This window comes from Gymnoscopelus braueri (assembly GCF_963280865.1).
Source record: "Gymnoscopelus braueri genome assembly, chromosome: 23".
In the NCBI taxonomy this organism is placed as follows: domain Eukaryota; kingdom Metazoa; phylum Chordata; class Actinopteri; order Myctophiformes; family Myctophidae; genus Gymnoscopelus; species Gymnoscopelus braueri.
In genome coordinates, this window is record NC_137625.1 from 7,937,518 (window position 1) to 7,955,869 (window position 18,352).

The 18,352-nt window shown below is 41.3% G+C and overlaps 1 pseudogene across 1 annotated transcript in view; it reads right to left on the reverse strand.

The window, feature by feature from the left end:
• Nucleotides 1-11,332, reverse strand: part of LOC308079237 — a 13,311-nt pseudogene extending 1,979 nt beyond the window's left edge. The window contains exons 1-5 of the transcript XR_013935048.1: nt 11,110-11,332; nt 5,163-6,273; nt 3,537-3,680; nt 2,132-2,169; nt 1-495 (exon numbers count right to left, since the gene is read on the reverse strand). The exon at nt 1-495 is cut by the window's left edge and continues 485 nt beyond it. The product of XR_013935048.1 is annotated as an uncharacterized misc_RNA (transcript). The remainder of the gene's footprint in view (nt 496-2,131; nt 2,170-3,536; nt 3,681-5,162; nt 6,274-11,109) is intronic.
• Nucleotides 11,333-18,352: the final 7,020 nt, after the last annotated feature.

Consider the following 18,352-nt stretch of genomic DNA (forward strand, 5'->3'; position numbering starts at 1 on the left):
GGAAAAGAGGCGAGAAATCCAGCAAACCATATAACAGCAGCTACAATCATTCCAACAGAGCGTGTTCTTGTTTCTGTTGCAGAAAATACGTGCACTATAGCCAGGTACCAGTCAACACTCATCAGGATGATGAAAAAGATCCCGCAGTAAAGGCCAATAAGGTAAGCACCGAGGACCAGCTTGCACATAGCATCCCCAAACGGCCACTGGTCCCGGGCTTGGTGGGCTAGGAAGGGAAGGGTGCACACTAGGAGAAGGTCAGCGAGGGCCAGGTTGAGGAGGCACACATCAGTCATGGTACGGATCCGCTCCACAAATATTTTGACCCAGACGACAAACACATTTCCTAGAAATCCCAGGACAAAGAAGAGAGAATAGAGCCCTGGTAGAAAGTAGGATCCATGGCGTTTATATTCACATGGGAGGTCGTTGTATTCGGTGTAGTCGGGGTAGTCATAGTCGGAAGAGGATTCATTGGTTGCCATGGTAGGTGATCTAAGAGTAATTGCAGGAAAAGAGAGGGGTCTTTAAAATTTAAAAGAGAGAGAGAGAGAGAGAGTTCAGAGAAGGCTCATATCACACCTAGCTGTGTGTGTGGGAGGTGGCCGGTGGGTTAACAAACATCTCCTAAAAAAAACTCCAATTCCGTTATGCATCATCTAAAAACGTTTTTTAAATGTCATTCCAAACCAAATAAGATATCACAGCCAGACTGAATAGAAACTTTTATGTTCACAGGCCACCGGCCGCATAAGACCAATTAGGCCCTACTCATAACTGGAAAGTTCAGCCTATCTCTAGTCTAAAGGCCTAGTTCACATCCTGTGTTACTATGCGCTTAACGCAGTAAACAGACGGCAAAATATTTGTATGGAAAGACGTATGAGCTGATGGCCGCTTCTCTTCCCCAGTGTGATGTGACAGAGTTTCAACTCACTCTCTCAAATAGCCTACATGAGAGAATTAGAAACCCACTCACATTTTCACTGTTGCAACCTCCCTGTAAATATCTACGTTGATATACATGCATCAATAAATAGGGCATAGCAGTGGTGGCCATTTTGTGGTTCCATTCAAAAAAACTAGGGATGGACAATTAATCGGTCATCATATCGGTATCAGACGATGTTGGCCTTAAAATGCAATATCGGTAACCGATATCAAAGTAATATATCGGTTTTATCCGATATTTTATTTTATAATAATTATGTTGATTTAGTTTTTTTAAGCCTGAAAAAGCCTGCAGATTATATCAGTGTTTTACAAATATATACTACATTCAAGCTGTTTATGTTGGGATATGGGCCAACATTTCAATAACGGTGCATCCCTAGTTTTGGAATAAAGAGGCAGTGTTTATATGCCCTTTTCAGAATGGAAAAAAATATTATTATTATTATTATTATTATTATTTTTAAACAGAATTAATCGGTTTATATTGGTTATCAGCCGTAACAGCAATTATTATATCGGATATCGATATCGCCCATCAAAAAAAAAATGCCATTCATTTTTTCCATAGATTTCCAAAAATATTGATATAAATTATTTTAAGCCTAGAATCAAGCCATCCAGGCTCCTGGTGAATTATGACCATAAAACATTTGATTCTGTGAAGAAAAAAAAAGAATATTTAATTATGTGATATACTATATTTAATAAATACCTTTGTTTTGCGTTTTTCAAAAAAAAAATCACAGAATCAAATTGTTATGGTCATGATTCACCAGGAGCCTGGATGGCCTGGTTCCAGACTTAAAAGAATTGATATCATTATTTTTGGAAATCTCTTTGGGGAAAATTAATGGGAGTCTTTTTGAGTGGAACCACAAAATGCCATATGGTGAATGGTTCAGCGCCACGGACGATGAACAGCAACAGGCCAGCTCGCTGAGTGACCCAGCAGCACATTTGACCAACTTTTAAAGGGAAAGCGAAAGTGGAGTGCAATGTGCGACGAATATTGTGTGTGTGTTTGTGTGTGTGTGTGTGTGTGTGTGTGTGTGTGTGTGTGTGTGTGTGTGTGTGTGTGTGTGTGTGTGTGTGTGTGTGTGTGTGTGTGTGTGTGTGTGTGTGTGTGTGCGCGCGTGTGCGTGCGTGTGTGTGTGTGAAACAATAGTGAAAGTCTCACCTGACAGTGCTGTTGATAAAACAGATCGTGGTGATGTCCTAGGGATGGGAATCCAAGCCCGGTTCCAAATTTAAGTCTAGCGGATCCGAGAATCAAGTCACTAAATCAGATCACTAGTGTGAACAGTCTATTATCTAATAGAATTCAATAGTGAGTTGTGTTCAGTTAAGTTGATAAACTGAGTTTTCTCAGGCAGCTGTTCACAATGTAATTCCTCAGTGACTAGTGAGAACAGCTACAGTCAGACAGACAAGGAGGAACCACACCCACAGATCTCAGGTTACTGTTGCTCGCACTCAAAACACTCCCCATTACTAGGCCTAACATGTCCCAGCAAATATGTAACTAAGGATACACATTCTAAGCCAGTGCTTATCATTTTATTTTATAGGAAAGGTAACCGGAACGGTCGCCCCAAAACCCTGTCGCCCCCATTTTTCTTCCCGGTGCCCAGTCTTCCTGGTGCCCACTCTTCTCTAGTGCCACCTCTTCTCCCCCCCAAAGTGCCCACTCTTCCCCTGAAAAGGTCGAGAACCGCTGCTGTAAATGATAGTTTTTGGTTAAAGTCATACGGTGTAACATTCATTAGTAGTCTGTTTTACACCCCTTGTAGCTCCACTTGTCATTACAGCGTTCCCTTACAACGACCGCGGCCAGGCAAGGAGGCCTATACCATAGTATCAAGGGCTTCAATTAAGACGGTTGAACAAGGCCTGGCTTTGGTGTGGATTTTACCTGTGTAAGTTACCACTCTATGTGAGCCTGTCACCTGGCTGGACATAGACCATGTGGATTGTATCTGTTAAAGTTAACCTTGCGGACTGTGTGGTTGAACTTACAAATTATTGCGAACGCGGAAGGAGGCGCCGCGCCGCGCCTCCGACCAAGTGGAGCTTACTATGTAACCGTGCTCGGGTTGTGTGTGTGTGTCTCTGTGTGCAGCCGCGCTCTCATTGGCTCGCGCCCCCATGTGACTCAAGTGCGTGCACTGCCTGTGTGCAGCCGCCAGAGTGCGCCAGAGTGCAGGAATTTAGACAATGCTCTGATTAAAATGCACAACAGCCTGCAAAACACACACACACACACACACACACACACACACACACACACACACACACACACACACACACACACACAATGTCAATGTTCTCTCCCCATCACGGTGAAATAACACGGATTACAAGTCCGTAAATACACAATATTTTCGAGCTGCGTTCGCTTCCAGCGTTCGCGCATCTTACTTGTGTTGATACTCTGTTTGCACTTTATCTCATGTACAATGTGCTGTGTTACGGCCCTATGTGGCCTCATTTTGTGTTTTTAACCCTCTGAGTGTTTTCAGTGCCCTATTTGGTAATTGAGGGTGGAGTGGAGATTGGAGGAGTGGTGGTGTCTGGAGACACACCTGGGCTTCATCCTCAATCAGCCCAGCCAGCATAAAAGCCTGGGAGAAGCTCCTCTTCAGCCCTTTTTTACCATCCGTCACCATGTGCTGCTGAACCCTTTTTGTGTAGCTAGCATCTAGTTGTGCTGTTTCTGAGTCTTTAGGCTGTGTGCAAAACCTTTATGCTTGGTGCTTAAGGTAACTTTAATACTTAGTGTTTAGAGTACAGACCAGGGAAGCGTGGTAGGGGTGTGCTGCCATTTCCTTTATACCCTTTTTGAACATGTTTATTAGGGAGTGTAGAGTGTCGTTCTTGTTTTGGTTGGTGTAGTTTAGTTTGATTCCTTTTCAGGTAGGGTGGAGTGTTTTGTTTGTTGTTTTGGCCTTGGCCACCCTGAAGTTTGACGTTTTCCCTATTTATATTGACATTTCTATGCAGTTTCTGTAACCACAACTTCGCTCAGTAATAAATGTACCCTTTTTTCGTTACTTGTGTTTGTGGTACCTTAGGTGTTACTCCTTGGCCTCTAGACTCCATATACGGTCGTAACATGCTGACACTCTTACCTTATGTCTAACCTCATGTACATATAGCAGATGGATTATGCTATGTGTAGATGTTTGTCAATCCTTAAAATTACAGTTTTTCTTTATTTTCTGCCTGCTCTCCCCTTCTTTTTTTCTCTTACTGAAAACAACAGAAATGATGGAGCTTGTACAAAAACAAATTTCACACTTCTTTACACCTGTAAACCTGTGATGTGACAATAAAGATGATTCTGGTTTCTGATGATTCTGATTTATTAAATGTAAAATACATGAATAATAGGTGTTTGATACATTTCCTGTGCCTGTCATTTTGGCACGAGTGTTGGGACACAAAATACAAACAAACAAAAACACACTTATGTGGAATGGTTATACCATTGAAATATTGTATAAAGAAATATACTTTTGATTAATTGAAAAAGTTACACAGTTAAAAACATTTTTAACATTTTAATACAAATTTCAAACTATATTCTCATAGTAATCATTGCTATTAGTGCATGTTTGTTCATGTCATTGTCTCATTTGTTTATCCTGTATCTTATGAGTTCAGTCTGGATGAAATTGTTATCACGACCTGAAAATGTATTTTCTGTTTACTTAAGAGCTGGAGAGACAGGAAGATCCCTGTTATTAACACTCTATTGCAATGATTACTATCACAATATAGAGCTATTTAACACTAACATTCTTATTTTTAACAATATAATTGTTAAAAAGTCACTTATACTACCTTAAATTATTACAACATAGAATACCTCCTGAGCCTCTGCTGCTTAAGGAGAGTTAGAAAATGAAAGTGTCTCAAAATAAAACCACACTGATGGTATATAATGTTCATGGATATTACGGAATGATCCATTCCTGTACAAGAAGAGAAAATGAATGCAGCTTTTTCTTATGAGTAACAAAACAAAACTACAGTAGGTACTGATGGAAAATATATTTACAAAAGACAACTGACCACGCCTGAACACAGATGTTATCAAGTAAAGTTAAAAAGCCCAGATAGAAAACCATATATTTGGACATACCAAACTGTTAAAAACACAGTGGTCAGAATGAAAATGAAAGTACATTGGTTAATTAATCTAGTTAATTCATAGAATTGATGCATTCGATTTGATTTAATGCAATTGAATCCTCACAATTGTCACCCACACAGGGGGTTTGTTGTGGATTATCAGGCTCTTGGACTCTGTTCAGAGGGATGAGGGTGGACATAAACTGACACAGCCTACATGGAGCACTGTCCATCAACTTAAGGAGGTTCCTCCTGAACCTCCCCCCTACACAAAAATACAGGAGGGGGTTGAGAGAGCTGTGAGAGTAAGCAATGACCTCTGTGATTTGTAAAGTCAATCTGATTGCCTTGCTGCGCGTACATCCTGTATAGACACCAAGGAACTCCAAGGCTTTGAAGAAGGAAGCAACATTATAGGGCGTCCAGCAGCAGAAAAACGCAGCTACAACAACAAGAGCCAAGCGGATTGCGTTTCGTTTCATGGGTGTTCGGTTCACTCGGAGCACACAAATGATCCTGGTGTAGCAAAACCCCATGATGGCCATCGGAATCAGTAAGCCTAGAATGTTCATTTTGAAAAAGCCGAAGTTATCCCAGAAGTGATTGTCCGCGAAAGTTTTGTCACGATTCTTATAGTATAAGGGAGCACAGAAAGTTTTGTTCGAATTTTGGGACCTTTGTACCTTAAATAAAGTCAGTTCTGGAAAAGAGGCGACAATTCCAGCAAACCATATAACAGCAGCTACAGTTATTCCAACACAGCCTTTTCGTGTTTTTGGTGCAGAAAATACATGCACTATAGCCAGGTACCAGTCAACACTAATCACGATGATGAAAAAGATCCCGCAGTAAAAGCCAATAAGGTAAGCACCGAGGACCACCTTGCACATAGCATCCCCAAACGGCCACTGGTCGGTGGCTTGGTGGGCTAGGAAGGGAAGGGTGCACACTAGGAGAAGGTCAGCGAGGGCCAGGTTGAGGAGGCACACATCAGTCATGGTATGGATCCCCTCCCCAAATATTTTGACCCAGACGACAAACACATTCCCTAGAAATCCCAGGACAAAGAAGAGAGAATAGAGCACTGGTAGAAAGTCAGATCCATAATCTCCATATTCACACGGGCTGTAGTCTTCGTAGTTGGGGTAGACGGCAGAAGATTCTGTGGTTGCCATGTTAGTTGATCTAAGAGTATAATTGAAGGAAAAGAGAAGGGATTAGTTGCATGAAGGGCTTCAGTATATTGTTTCAGTTTTTGAAAGAAAACAACACAGCCTCATATACTGTATATATGGTTTATTCGAGGAAGCAGTAAAACCTCATGCTCAGCACTTCAACTACAATAAGTAATACATAAAAATATAGCTGCAAGCAGCAGCAAGCGGTTTCGAGGGAGAGAGAGAGGGAGAGAGGGAGAGGGAGAGAGGGAGAGAGAGAGAGAGAGAGAGAGAGAGAGAGAGAGAGAGAGACAGTTAGAGACAGTTAGAGAGAGAGAGCGACAGTTAGAGAGAGAGAGAGAGAGAGAGAGAGAGAGAGAGAGAGAGAGAGAGAGAGAGAGAAAAGGAGAGACTAATGAGGAGTGAGTGAGGGCAGGTGTGATTATGGATTGAGAGGGAGTGACAGGCTGACAGCAGGTGAGGTGGGTGGATCCAATCCATGGGAATAGGCCAGGGGGAGTGTTGCACACTAGGATGACTCTTCTACAAGAACATGTGTCAGAAGATTGACAAACAAATACTGTCAAAATGCCATTTCATATTGTCTTTAAAAAGTGAACATGAATTAATTAACAAAGTCATGATTTTTGTTCAGTAAATTATATTTGGACTGGTTAAATTGGGGTTTGAACCAGGGACCTACTAACCTCACTCCGTCAAATGGAAGAAGCTTGCGACACACATTTTGTTTCACAGCGTACTTGCATCTGAGACTCCGGGCGCAGAATCGATGACAGACGGAGTTTCATTTTTTCAAGCTACTAGGCAGGTGATTGGATGATCCCGCCCCTAGCAGCCGCTGATTGGTTCGTATGCGCAGTGGTTCGGGCAGCTTTACTCTGTGAGCAATCCCAGACCCTCCTTCCTGAAACCAAATGCAAATGAGATTTCCGGAGGGAGGGGGGTTTACCAGGCTAGGGACCTACAGACCTGCAGGTAGACAGTGTACTGGCTGAGCCATTGGATAGACAGAATTGGATTTCATGTGTGGTAAGTTATCATACAGCATGGATTGCTTATTATATATCTACAAGCTCATAACGCGTCACATTGTAGACCGGCTGTATGTGGTTACTGTAGGTGTTGTATTAATAATTAAATCTGCAAAGTGACAAGTAACTAAAGCTGTCATATTATGCTGTAATTGTAGTATAGTAGAAGTAACACAAATGAAAAGTAAAGTAAAAGTACCTCAAAATTGTACTGTGCTTTGTAATCACTTGTATTGGTACTTGAGTAAATGTAAATAGTTACTTTTCAGCACCATTGAGGAGCCAATGACTGACAGGCTAGGTATCACCAGGTGCACTGATTGCTAGAGTGCAGAGGGACATGGGTTGATATTAATGGTCTTAACTCAAAATGTATATATCACACAGCTTAGATTTTTTTGGATGAAATCGGAGAGTGATGTAAAAAAAATAATCTGTTGTGTAAAAGTTGCACGTTCATATAATGTTTATGTAATTGCGTCTTGTGTCTGGGTAGTTCAGTTGGATGAGCTCTTGACTAGAGCATTGTTACATGTATAGACTCATGTGTTTGTTAATGTTGCTACCCTATAAATGCATGGCCTCCAGGAAAAAATAGCGTGTGAAGTAGTTTCAACTACGCTACCCGGCTACTTCTATTTTCAGTAGTATTTCAAAATAAAACGTGTGTTGAATTATAACACATTTCATGTATAGATTTAAAAAACCTCTCATTTTGAAATGCACATCGCTTTGAAAGGAAACAGACTTCTGTGGCCGCTTGCTTGAATACGTTCCTACGTTCCTCTCACACACTAAACAACAGCAACACACAGACGTGGACATATGGAATATAGAGACTTAAAGTTTGGGGCAAAAGTTCATATTTACCACCATGCTCTGCTCTCTGAAACCAAGACAATCTTTGCACAAGGTGAGTAAGTAATTTTAATCTAACGCTGACAGTGAGAGTGAGTGGTGGAAAGTAACTAAGTACATGTACTCAAGTACTGTACTCGAGTATAATTTTAAGGTATTTTTATTGAGTAATCAGGGGCACCCAATTGAAAAAATAAGAATTAAACAACATAACCCTAACCCTAACCCTAAACCCGAATTAAAGTAACAAAAAAACGAAAATAAAGTACCCAAATCCACGAAATTAACCGCAAAAAAAAAGAATTAAATAACATAACCCTAATCTAACCCTAACCCTAACCCTAAACCCGAAATAAAGTAACAAAAAAAACAATATAAAGTACCCAAATCCGCGAAATTAACCGTCTAGTTGTTGTCTTATATAATCCACAAAATACATTAGTATAAACCCATTTTGTTTGAATATTTTATTAGGCAGGAATAGTTTTTTGTGATAATAAATTGGTAAAATCAGGCTAAAATATGAATTAAATAACATAACCCTAACCTAACTAATAATCCTAACCCTAAAACCAAAATAAAGAAACCAAAAACTGGAAAAAAAACGAACCCAATCCGCCCAGAACCGCGAAAAAAACGAACCCAATCCGCCCAGAACCGCAAAAAAAATTCGCGCGAGGGTTCTGCATGCACGCGCGCTGCATAGATCACTGGTTCACAAAACATTTACCAATAAAGTTTTTTTTTGTCTCCTCGGAATGGAATCTAGTGAAAATAGTCGATCTACAAGCTCACAACGCGTTGCTATCTGAAAAGGTGTGAGATTGTAGATCGGCTATTTTCACAAGAAAGTATGTCATACATAAAAAACAACTACTCTCAAAAAAGCATTTCATGTTATTGTTTAAACATTGCACATGTCTGAATTAACAAGGTCATGTTTTGTACAATGCAATTTAAATGTAAACTGTAATGAGTGGGGTTTGAACCGGGGACCTTCGGAACATGAGGCTAACACTTTACTGATCGAGCTATTCAATCCACAGCCTTAGTCAGTGAAAAAGGAGAACGCAACAAAACAAAACAAAAGGGGGAATGAAGTACGTCATACATTGAAAATAACTACTCTCAAATAAGCGTTTCATTGCACATTTATTCATTGACACAGTCATGTTGTGTGCAATGCAATTGAGATGAAGTCTGCATGAGGTGGGACTCTAAACGGCAACCCTGTGGTTTCAAGGCAGATGATTAAGCGATCAAGCCATTGGACCAACAGACCTGAACTGGTGAAAAAGGAGCTCACACATTTGACACAGTTTCACGCAAATTGCTCAGAAATCCTGGGTTTAAATGTTTTTCAAACTGCTCAATATGGCTAAAATCTAAGGGCGGAGCTTACTGGTCAAAGTGATAGATGTGTTCCTCATGAGTCAAGGCACATGTGTAAGCAAGTTTCACGGCTGTCGGCCAAACGAGGCATGACTTTTGCCTGTTTAAATTTTGCATTTTCAAAAAATTGCTATAGCGCCCCCCTTTGACCAATTGGAGTAAGATTGGTTTCAGTGATACTTGGAATGACCCTCTACATTATTGCAAAGTTTCAAACAAATGTGAGTCTGCATGTACGTGTTAGGGGCAGACGAATAATGTTCATAAAACTGCAATATTCATTGGCTTATAAAAGCTTAACGTTTTCACTTATGGAAAATCCGCTTGCTCACGTTTGTCGGCATAGGTCCAAAGTTCATGTGTAAAACGTTTCGTGCTCAAGGAGGAGATCGATTTTTACTGTTTTTCATATAATTCAAAATGGTGGGAAATCTAAAGGTCAGAAGTCATGAAAGTTGTTAGGCATGAGGAGACGCATGTGTGTATCGAAGTTTCATGGCTGTAGGTCAAACAGGGCATGAGTTGTACCTGTTCAAAGTCAATTGAGTGAAATAGCGCCACCCTTTGGCCAATAGTTGTGAGTTTCGTTTCTTAGCCGTTTGGCATAGCCCTCTACCATATTGCCGAGTTTCGTAAAAAGTTACCACACGGTTAGGCCAGAACTGAAAAAACGGCGGAAGAAGAAAGCCAAGGAATGCAATAAGGCTTCGAGCCTGATAGGCCTCAAAACCTTAATAAATACTCAAACTAAAGTTATTACAAGTTGGAGCTAAGCAATATTTCATAATATAAACACAATTTGGTCAAATCAGACACATAAACACATACACAGATGGTTATTTAGCAGAGAGAGACCGACATGCCCAGAATTCTTTACTAAATTAATCAGAAGACACTACTTCACATGAGCTCATAAGATTCATGTGATCCGATCTAGGGCAGTGGTTCTCAAAGTGGGGTCAGGGGACCACCAGGTTCCTTGGGGGGTTCCAAATGGACCCAATTGGACCCTTAGGCTACAGGTCAATTCTCCATGAATTGAGTATGTGAGGACCACATTTGAAACAAGCCAATGCGGCTTTTCTGGGCAATGTGTGGGTTTATTCGAGGGAGCAGTAATATAACCTCACATTCAACCAAAAAACCTGTAGGCCTATCTATGTGTGGACGGTGGGGGCACACACCCAAAAAAAAACTCCAGAAAGGAATTCCGTAACTTATGCATCATCTAGAAACTTTTGTTGAAGGACCCCCTTGGACCCCCCCCCCCCCCCCCCCCAGATGCATCAATAAGGTGAATGGTTCAGCACCACAAACGATGTACAGTGACAGGCCAGCGTGCTCTGAGTGACCCAGCAGCACGTTGACCAACCTTTAAGTGAAAGCGAAAGTGGAGTGCAATGTGTGAGGCACATACTGTTGTGTGTGTGTGTGTGTGTGTGTGTGTGTGTGTGTGTGTGTGTGTGTGTGTGTGTGTGTGTGTGTGTGTGTGTGTGTGTGTGTGTGTGTGTGTGTGTGTGTGTGTGTGTGTGTGAGAGAGAGATAACAGTGAAATGTCTCACCTGACAGTGCTGTGGATAAAATAGCTTGTGGTGATGTTCTCCTAGACCTACAGATGGGAATCCAAGCCCGGTTCAGAATTTATCAAGACCCGTAAATCAACTAGTCTACCGACAGTCTATTATCTAATAGAATTCAATTGAGTTCAATTGAGTCGAGTTGTGTTCAGTTACGTTGATAGATTATTCGGAGGAGTTTTCTCATGCAGCTGTTCACAATGTAATTCCTCAGTGAATAGTGAGGACAGCTACAGTCAGACAGACAAGGAGGAACCACACCCACAGATCTCAGGTTACTGTTGCTCGCACTGAAAACACTCCCCATTACTAGGCCTAACATGTCCCAGCAAATATGTAACTAAGGATACACATTCTAAGCCAGTGCTTATCATTTTATTTTATAGGAAAGGTAACCGGAACGGTCGCCCCAAAACCCAGTCGCCCCCATTTTTTCCCGCCACTGTTCTACGCCAGTGGCATGCGAGGGATAGATGAACTCAGACCCATAGAGAGAGAGAGTTCTGACACTTGGGTTCACTTCATCGGGCCAGGATTTCTACATAGCCGTCTATTGGCGAATAGTGACAAAGCCCTAAACCGGACGTTTATGGAATGCACTGAAGTCTACAGCTCCTTGTAACTATTTACAGTTTACATGAACCACAGTTTACATGACCGGCGCTGTTTCTGCCCCCTCATTGGCGGAACTCTCCAATACAAGGTCCTGGATGAACTGAGAGGCAAACTGGAGCCAGATGTTCGATGGAATGCATTGAAGCCTATGAGAGCCTGCTGGACCAACTTATAGGGGCTTTCCACTGTAGTTTTGAGTGCGGTGGAGAACCAACAGTAAAATCCCTAACTGGCAAGGCGGAATCCTCAGAGAGTCCAGGGACCATTTCCCATCTTTCCTGTACATTTCATGTCATTTCCTGGAGCCATTTTCCTTTGAAGTTGATAACAAACAAACCAGACGAAAGCAACACCCCTCCTTAGGCCCGGATTAACAGTGTGGTGTCGCAGTGTGACCTCACTTGAAAGGGTAACAGGAAAGGTGGGCACCAAAACATTCTGTGCACTAGGGAAAAATGGGCACCTTGGAAGAGTGGGCACTAGGAAATGTGGGCACCCGGAAGAGTGGCCACTTTGGTGGGGAGAGGAGTGGGCACTAAGGAAATCTGGGCACTAGGAAGAGTGGGCACTTTGGGGGGAGAAGAGTGGGCACCAAGAAGAGTGGGCACCAGGCAGACTGGGTACTAGGAAGAGTGGGCACTAGCAAAATGTGGGCACCAGAAAGAGTGGGCACCTGAAGTCTTAGGATTTGTGTTCACTGAAAATGTTTTGCATTTGATAAAGACTGTATTTTATTTTATTTTATTGTATTTTTTTTTTTACTTTGGCAGTTGCTGGAGTGCTGTTATTTATGACCTGGTGCATTTATGACCTGGTGTTCTGCGTTTCATGTGCACTGGTCTGTGCATGAGACCTGGTGCAGGCCTAATACATAATACACCCTAATCTAATCAATTGGAGTTTTGTATTTTAAACTGGGAATGGTGTTCAGTGGGTTGACAGTAACTAAGTATATACATTTACATTTACTTTTATTTTGTTCAGTTTTTGCAAGCACGTGATTTCTAATAGAAATATTGTACTTTTGGCGTTTTGACCAAAAGTGACTGGGCTTTTGGTACCAAGGCCCCTATAATCTGAAATGACCTGCCAGAGGACCTCAAGCTAACTAGCCCACTATCCAGTTTTAAATCTATTTTAAAACCCCATTTAAAACAAGGCCCTTTGTCCCCCTAAAACGGCAAGCACCTGCTTCAAATTCAACCTACAGTATGTATGTTCATTTGATGTTATTGTTTCACTGCTCTGTTGTCTGATATATCTCATTATTGTTTATTGCATTAACATTGTATTTTTGATTAATTGTTGGTTCTATCTGTACAAGCACTGTGTAACGTTGTTGAGAAATGTACTATATAAATTGTTGCTGTCCACCAGCCAACTCCATTTTGACGCTTTTGCATTTTTTCCATTAATCAGGGCCATTGAACACCCTTTACGTCTGTGTGTTGGTAAAATAAAATACTGAACCAATTAAAAGCATTAAAAAGCACTTCTGACAAAACCAGCTAACTCCATTGGATCCTCAAACTTTCTGCTAAACCAGCTAACTCCACTACAGGGGGTGGAGTTAGCTGGTTTTGCTGACTCCAGGCTCCATCCCCTTTTGACCTCCAACCTCATTGTGAGCTTGGAGGTCCATTCAGCTGTTCTTATCAATGATGAACAACCTAACTCCACTTTTTTTTATTTCCTGAAAAATGAACATGTGGGAGTTAGCTGGTTCCTGGAAATTGTTTATTAATTAAAATAGGATCAAGATTTAACAGAACTTCATCAGTCTAGCTTGGAAACATGTGAACTGCATGACAGTGAAAGAGAAGAGAGGGAGAAAGACTGTGCAGAAGACCTGACTGTAGACTACACACCATCACCCTGTGTGTTAATTTGGAAATGGACTGCATTTCATTCGGAACTCCATTAATACCTGCTTGGATTATTTATTTACATTTTCAGTCAAAAATGTTTAGTCTGCGGTGTCATATAGCAATAGATCAAGCTATTGCAAATGAGCCACCATCATTGGTACAGATTATTCCTTCCACAAAAAACAAGCTATGATAATGTAATCATTCACAGGTGATCTAGCTGTCAATGCCAGTTAATAGGTGGCCATTAGCATGTTTGATCACAGCATTTGTTCATCCAAATACATTGAAAGAATGAGCATGAATGGAACAACAACAAACTACTGAAACATTGTCTTTATATGTTATGTGTTATTAAGCCAATGCAAAGACGTCATGTAACACAAGTTTACACAAGTTTACTATTTCAGCCCCCAAACCAAGAACATGTTTGTGCACGGCTGCACGCGCACTCCCATTCATGCACACACAGAGGACCATAGTCGTTACGTACAGGCATTGTTCACGCTTTCTGATTATTGGTTAGGTGAGCATGTAGCCTACAGTATATGGACAGAACATGATAAACATCTATGCAACAAATGAAAACAATTATTATTATTTTAATCGTGACAAAAACTACAGCGGACTACTGAGCGTGTGACAGCACAGTCTCACAGGCAGTGCACTATAGTGACTAGTGCACCTAATGCCCACTCCTCCTAGTGCCCAGTTTTCCAGGTGCCCAGTCTTCCTGGTGCCCAGATTTCCCTAGTGCCCACTCTTCTCCCCCCCAAAGTGCCCACTCTTCCAGGCGCCCACATTTCCATAGTGCCCACTTTTCCATAGTGCCCACTTTTCCCAGTGCCCACCTTTTCTGGTGCCCAGTCTTCCCAAAATGTGGTTACCAGATTTCTCTAGTGCCCACCACCCTTTTAAGTGCCCCCTCCTCTCACGTTACACCTAAAGCTGGCCTTACACTACAAGACTTTTTCAGTCTTAAACGATTTTGAAATCTGGTATCATCACACACTACAAGATAATCTCTCAAGATTAGGCCTACATGAATTTATAGCTAAAGTACAGTCTCACCACACAGATAGATATGGTCCTATGAATGCTATATCAGCCCTTACACTGATGCTCAAATCTGAATGCAACTCACACCTAATGCAACATATCATGCTACATATAATTATTTAGTGTTATGCAGGGACTACAAAACAACTATTAGGCCTATGTCTAAAATGTTTTTTTGCCCCTGAGTCACTCCCCCCTGGGGGGGAGAGTTCACAGAAATGATCATCTCTCGAGACAGATCCTGCAATATTGTTGTTGTTGTTGTTTTTGTTTTTTTACCGAATTACCAGATTGCATAAATGTTAATAAACAGCTTAAATTTGGTAAAGGTGAAGAATCGGCTTCCTCACTCCCTTAGTTTGCATTATGCCTGTGTGCAATTTTAGATTCATTGGTCAACCCATGGATAAGCTCCCATTTTTTGGCAAAATGGTGCACTTTTTGTAAGAAGCATGAGACTTTCAGCATAGTTGGTATGCCATAATGTTTATTTTCAGATGTGGAGGGAAGTCAGATCTGACTGAGTGGTGTTTTCTGGAGAGGTTTGGAGATTGCCAGAACCCAAAGTTTCATAGCCTGGTAAACCCTCCCTCCGGAAATCTCATTTATAGCCTGGAATCAAATAGAAATGAGATTTCCGGAGGGAGGGTTTACCAGGCTAAAAGTTTCACGCTTCTTTACAAAAAGTGCACGATTTTAATGCTAACCCGTTGTACTACCATTGAGGACAGAGATTTCATCATTTTCATTTGAGGTCCAATAGGTGGCGCTAGGCCCCTGTAGACGTTGGTTCCGATCAGCTACTGAGATGACGTAAAAGGGTTTCGTAACCAATCAAACAGACGGCCGGTTACCGGTGGGCTGACGTCCGAGTAGCTTTAGACTGGCTGATCCGGTCTGTCTGCAAAGCGGATATGGAAACAGTGCATGCATGTGTGTGTGCGTGGAAATGCCCGGATACGGAAAAGCGGGCTCTATACCGGATCAGAGCACTGAGCAGAAATAGAAACCAGGCTTTCCACAGGTGCTGCTGAGGAGAGAGCCTGGAGACGCGAGGTTTAGAGCAGCTGCGTTTGTTTCAGGTTTGTTTCTGTTCATTATCTGGCTTTTTAAATGTAAATCTTTACCGTCTTCATATCACATTATTACTGTATAATATTAGCATTTATTATCATACCTTCCCAGGCTATTATCGCCTGTCTATGGTTTACTATGCTAGCCATTGTTGGCTAACTCGCTAACTCAGTTCCATCAACAACACATGGACAACAATAATATAATAATACATAATATTAGTAATAATAATAATAATAATATAATGATAACAAATACGTTATGTTTGCGTGTGCTTATATTCTTAGAGGTTATTATGGAAAACTTCTACTTCTTTCAAGTTCAACAGCTTGTTGTGGCCATGATGACATCTTTAAAAAAAATGTCACAATTGTTCGAAAATGGCACAAATAGTACGAAATGGGGCTTAAGTGTGTCCAAGTGTCTATGTAAACTTCTACTCTAAATGAAAAGTAACTGAGCTGCACTAAAAGAGGGCTTTAAAAAGCTCTCTTTCAAATAGTGAAACTACTTGTTACTTTAATAGTAAAAATATTTAGGTAATATTGAAGCTATACCTTGGTATCTATGGCTGAGGATATTTTGACATTAGTGATTGAATGAAACGTGTGGCTGTGTTAACCCATAGCTGCAAGCAACTCTTAGATCCTATTTTTAATATCTGGAATCTAGAGTTGCAATACCAACCCTTGACAGCCCATACATCCACACAGAAAAGTCCTATCTGATTGTATTACAGTACATGACATTTAAACTCACAAACATTGCAGCTGTACGGAAAGCTTGAATTGTCCTCTTTCTACCTGCAAAGGTTTTGTTTTATAAAAATCCACCATAGACATGTTATGAGCTACTTTCTCTCAATAAATTCCGTGCAGGTGATAATTTTAAGCAGTTTGCATATCATTATATTTTAAAAAAGAAATAGATTTTTACCCAAGCATATGTTGCCCTACCTTGTCAGGTAGGGTAACATATACTTGCCCTAGTTTTTTTGTTTTGTTAAAAAGTAAAAGTTATATGTTGAGATAGTAATCATTTTGGTCAGTAATGGGGATCTCCCCATCTCTCCAGCTCTTTAACAGAAAATACATTTTCAGGTGGGTTGTTTCATCGATTCAGGAAAGAGAGTACACACTTATCAGCTTGAATTTTATTTTATTTATTCCAATTTTGTCTTTTCATGTCTTTGTGTCGTCACTTCCAAGTTCCCTATCCTGATTGGATGACATCGGTATCCCAACCTGAAAATGCATTTTCTGTTTACTAAAGAGCTGGAGAGAGACGACGGGCAGACCCCTGTTACTGAACAAACACTCTCAGTGATTGCCATCAGAATATAGAGCTGTTGAACACAGTCACTAACAAAAGAAAATCACTTACTGCACCTTTAAGCTAGTGCATAACATTCCAACGTGTCATGTTAGATACGTGTAGCTTGTTGTTAACCCATTAATACCTGGAACGCATCTGTGTCACTTTTAGATTTCTTTAGGCTATTCAAAAATAGCAGATATACAAGCTCATAGCGCGGCACCGAGTGCCGCGCTACGAGCTTGTAGATCTGCTATTTTTGAAAAATCGTGAAAATATTTTTTTTACATTTTTTTCCGAAAAACTGTTAGGATTTAGAAAATGTTTAGAAGCGGCCTCAGGTCTTAATGGGGTAAGTAACATTGGTGTAGAGCTGGTCACAGCACTGGGTGCCCCGTGGCTTTCATTCCTCGGGTAATTCAATTCTGACAGGGTCCAAAATGGATCTTTACAGGTCTGTTACTCTGAAAGGGTACACTTTTTTTTTTTTTTTTTGCTTTTCACCCATTTTTCGTTGCCATGGCAATTTTCCGCCCCTCACACATTTGTGTTGTTGTCACTGCTGTTGTATTCCTACTACTGACTCACCTCACCTGCCAGTGAGGAGCCTCCACCGGGAGGACGTAGGGCCTTCGTCCTACTCCTCCCGCCCAACACTCCCTGCTGACAGGTGCCGCCCCAGCCCGTAGGAGTATACGCGCAGTGACAAATATCACCATCCCCGCCCTGCTCCTCCTCCCCCCAGGGGTACAAATGTCTACCCTCTCAGGGTTGAATGATCTGATGATTTTACTGTGTTGGTTGTTGAACGCTTGGCTGGTTGCCGCCAGCTCTGCGTGTCAAACACCATCTCATCGTGTCCACTTAACCCATTAATACCTGGAACGCATCTGTGTCACTTTAGATTTCTTTGGCTATTCAAAAATAGCAGATATACAAGCTCATAGCGCGGCACCGAGTGCCGCGCTACGAGCTTGTAGATCTGCTATTTTTGAAAAATCTTGAAAAAAAAATGTTTTAGATTTTTTTTCAAAAACTGTTAGGATTTAGATTTTTTTTTTTATATTGCCTCAGGTCTTAATGGGTTAAAGAGAACTGACTGTGTGTGCGTGTGTGTGTGTGTGTGTGTGTGTGTGTGCGTGTGCGCACCATCTCTGGAGTATCTTCCTCGTGGATTGCTCATGCTCCTCTCCCTCTCCTATGTAGGTCATCTAATTCAGGCAGCATTTCCGTCTCCACAGGCCGGGCGGTGTCCGACACAAACGGATGCTGATTAAAGGTGAGTTTAGCTTGTCTTT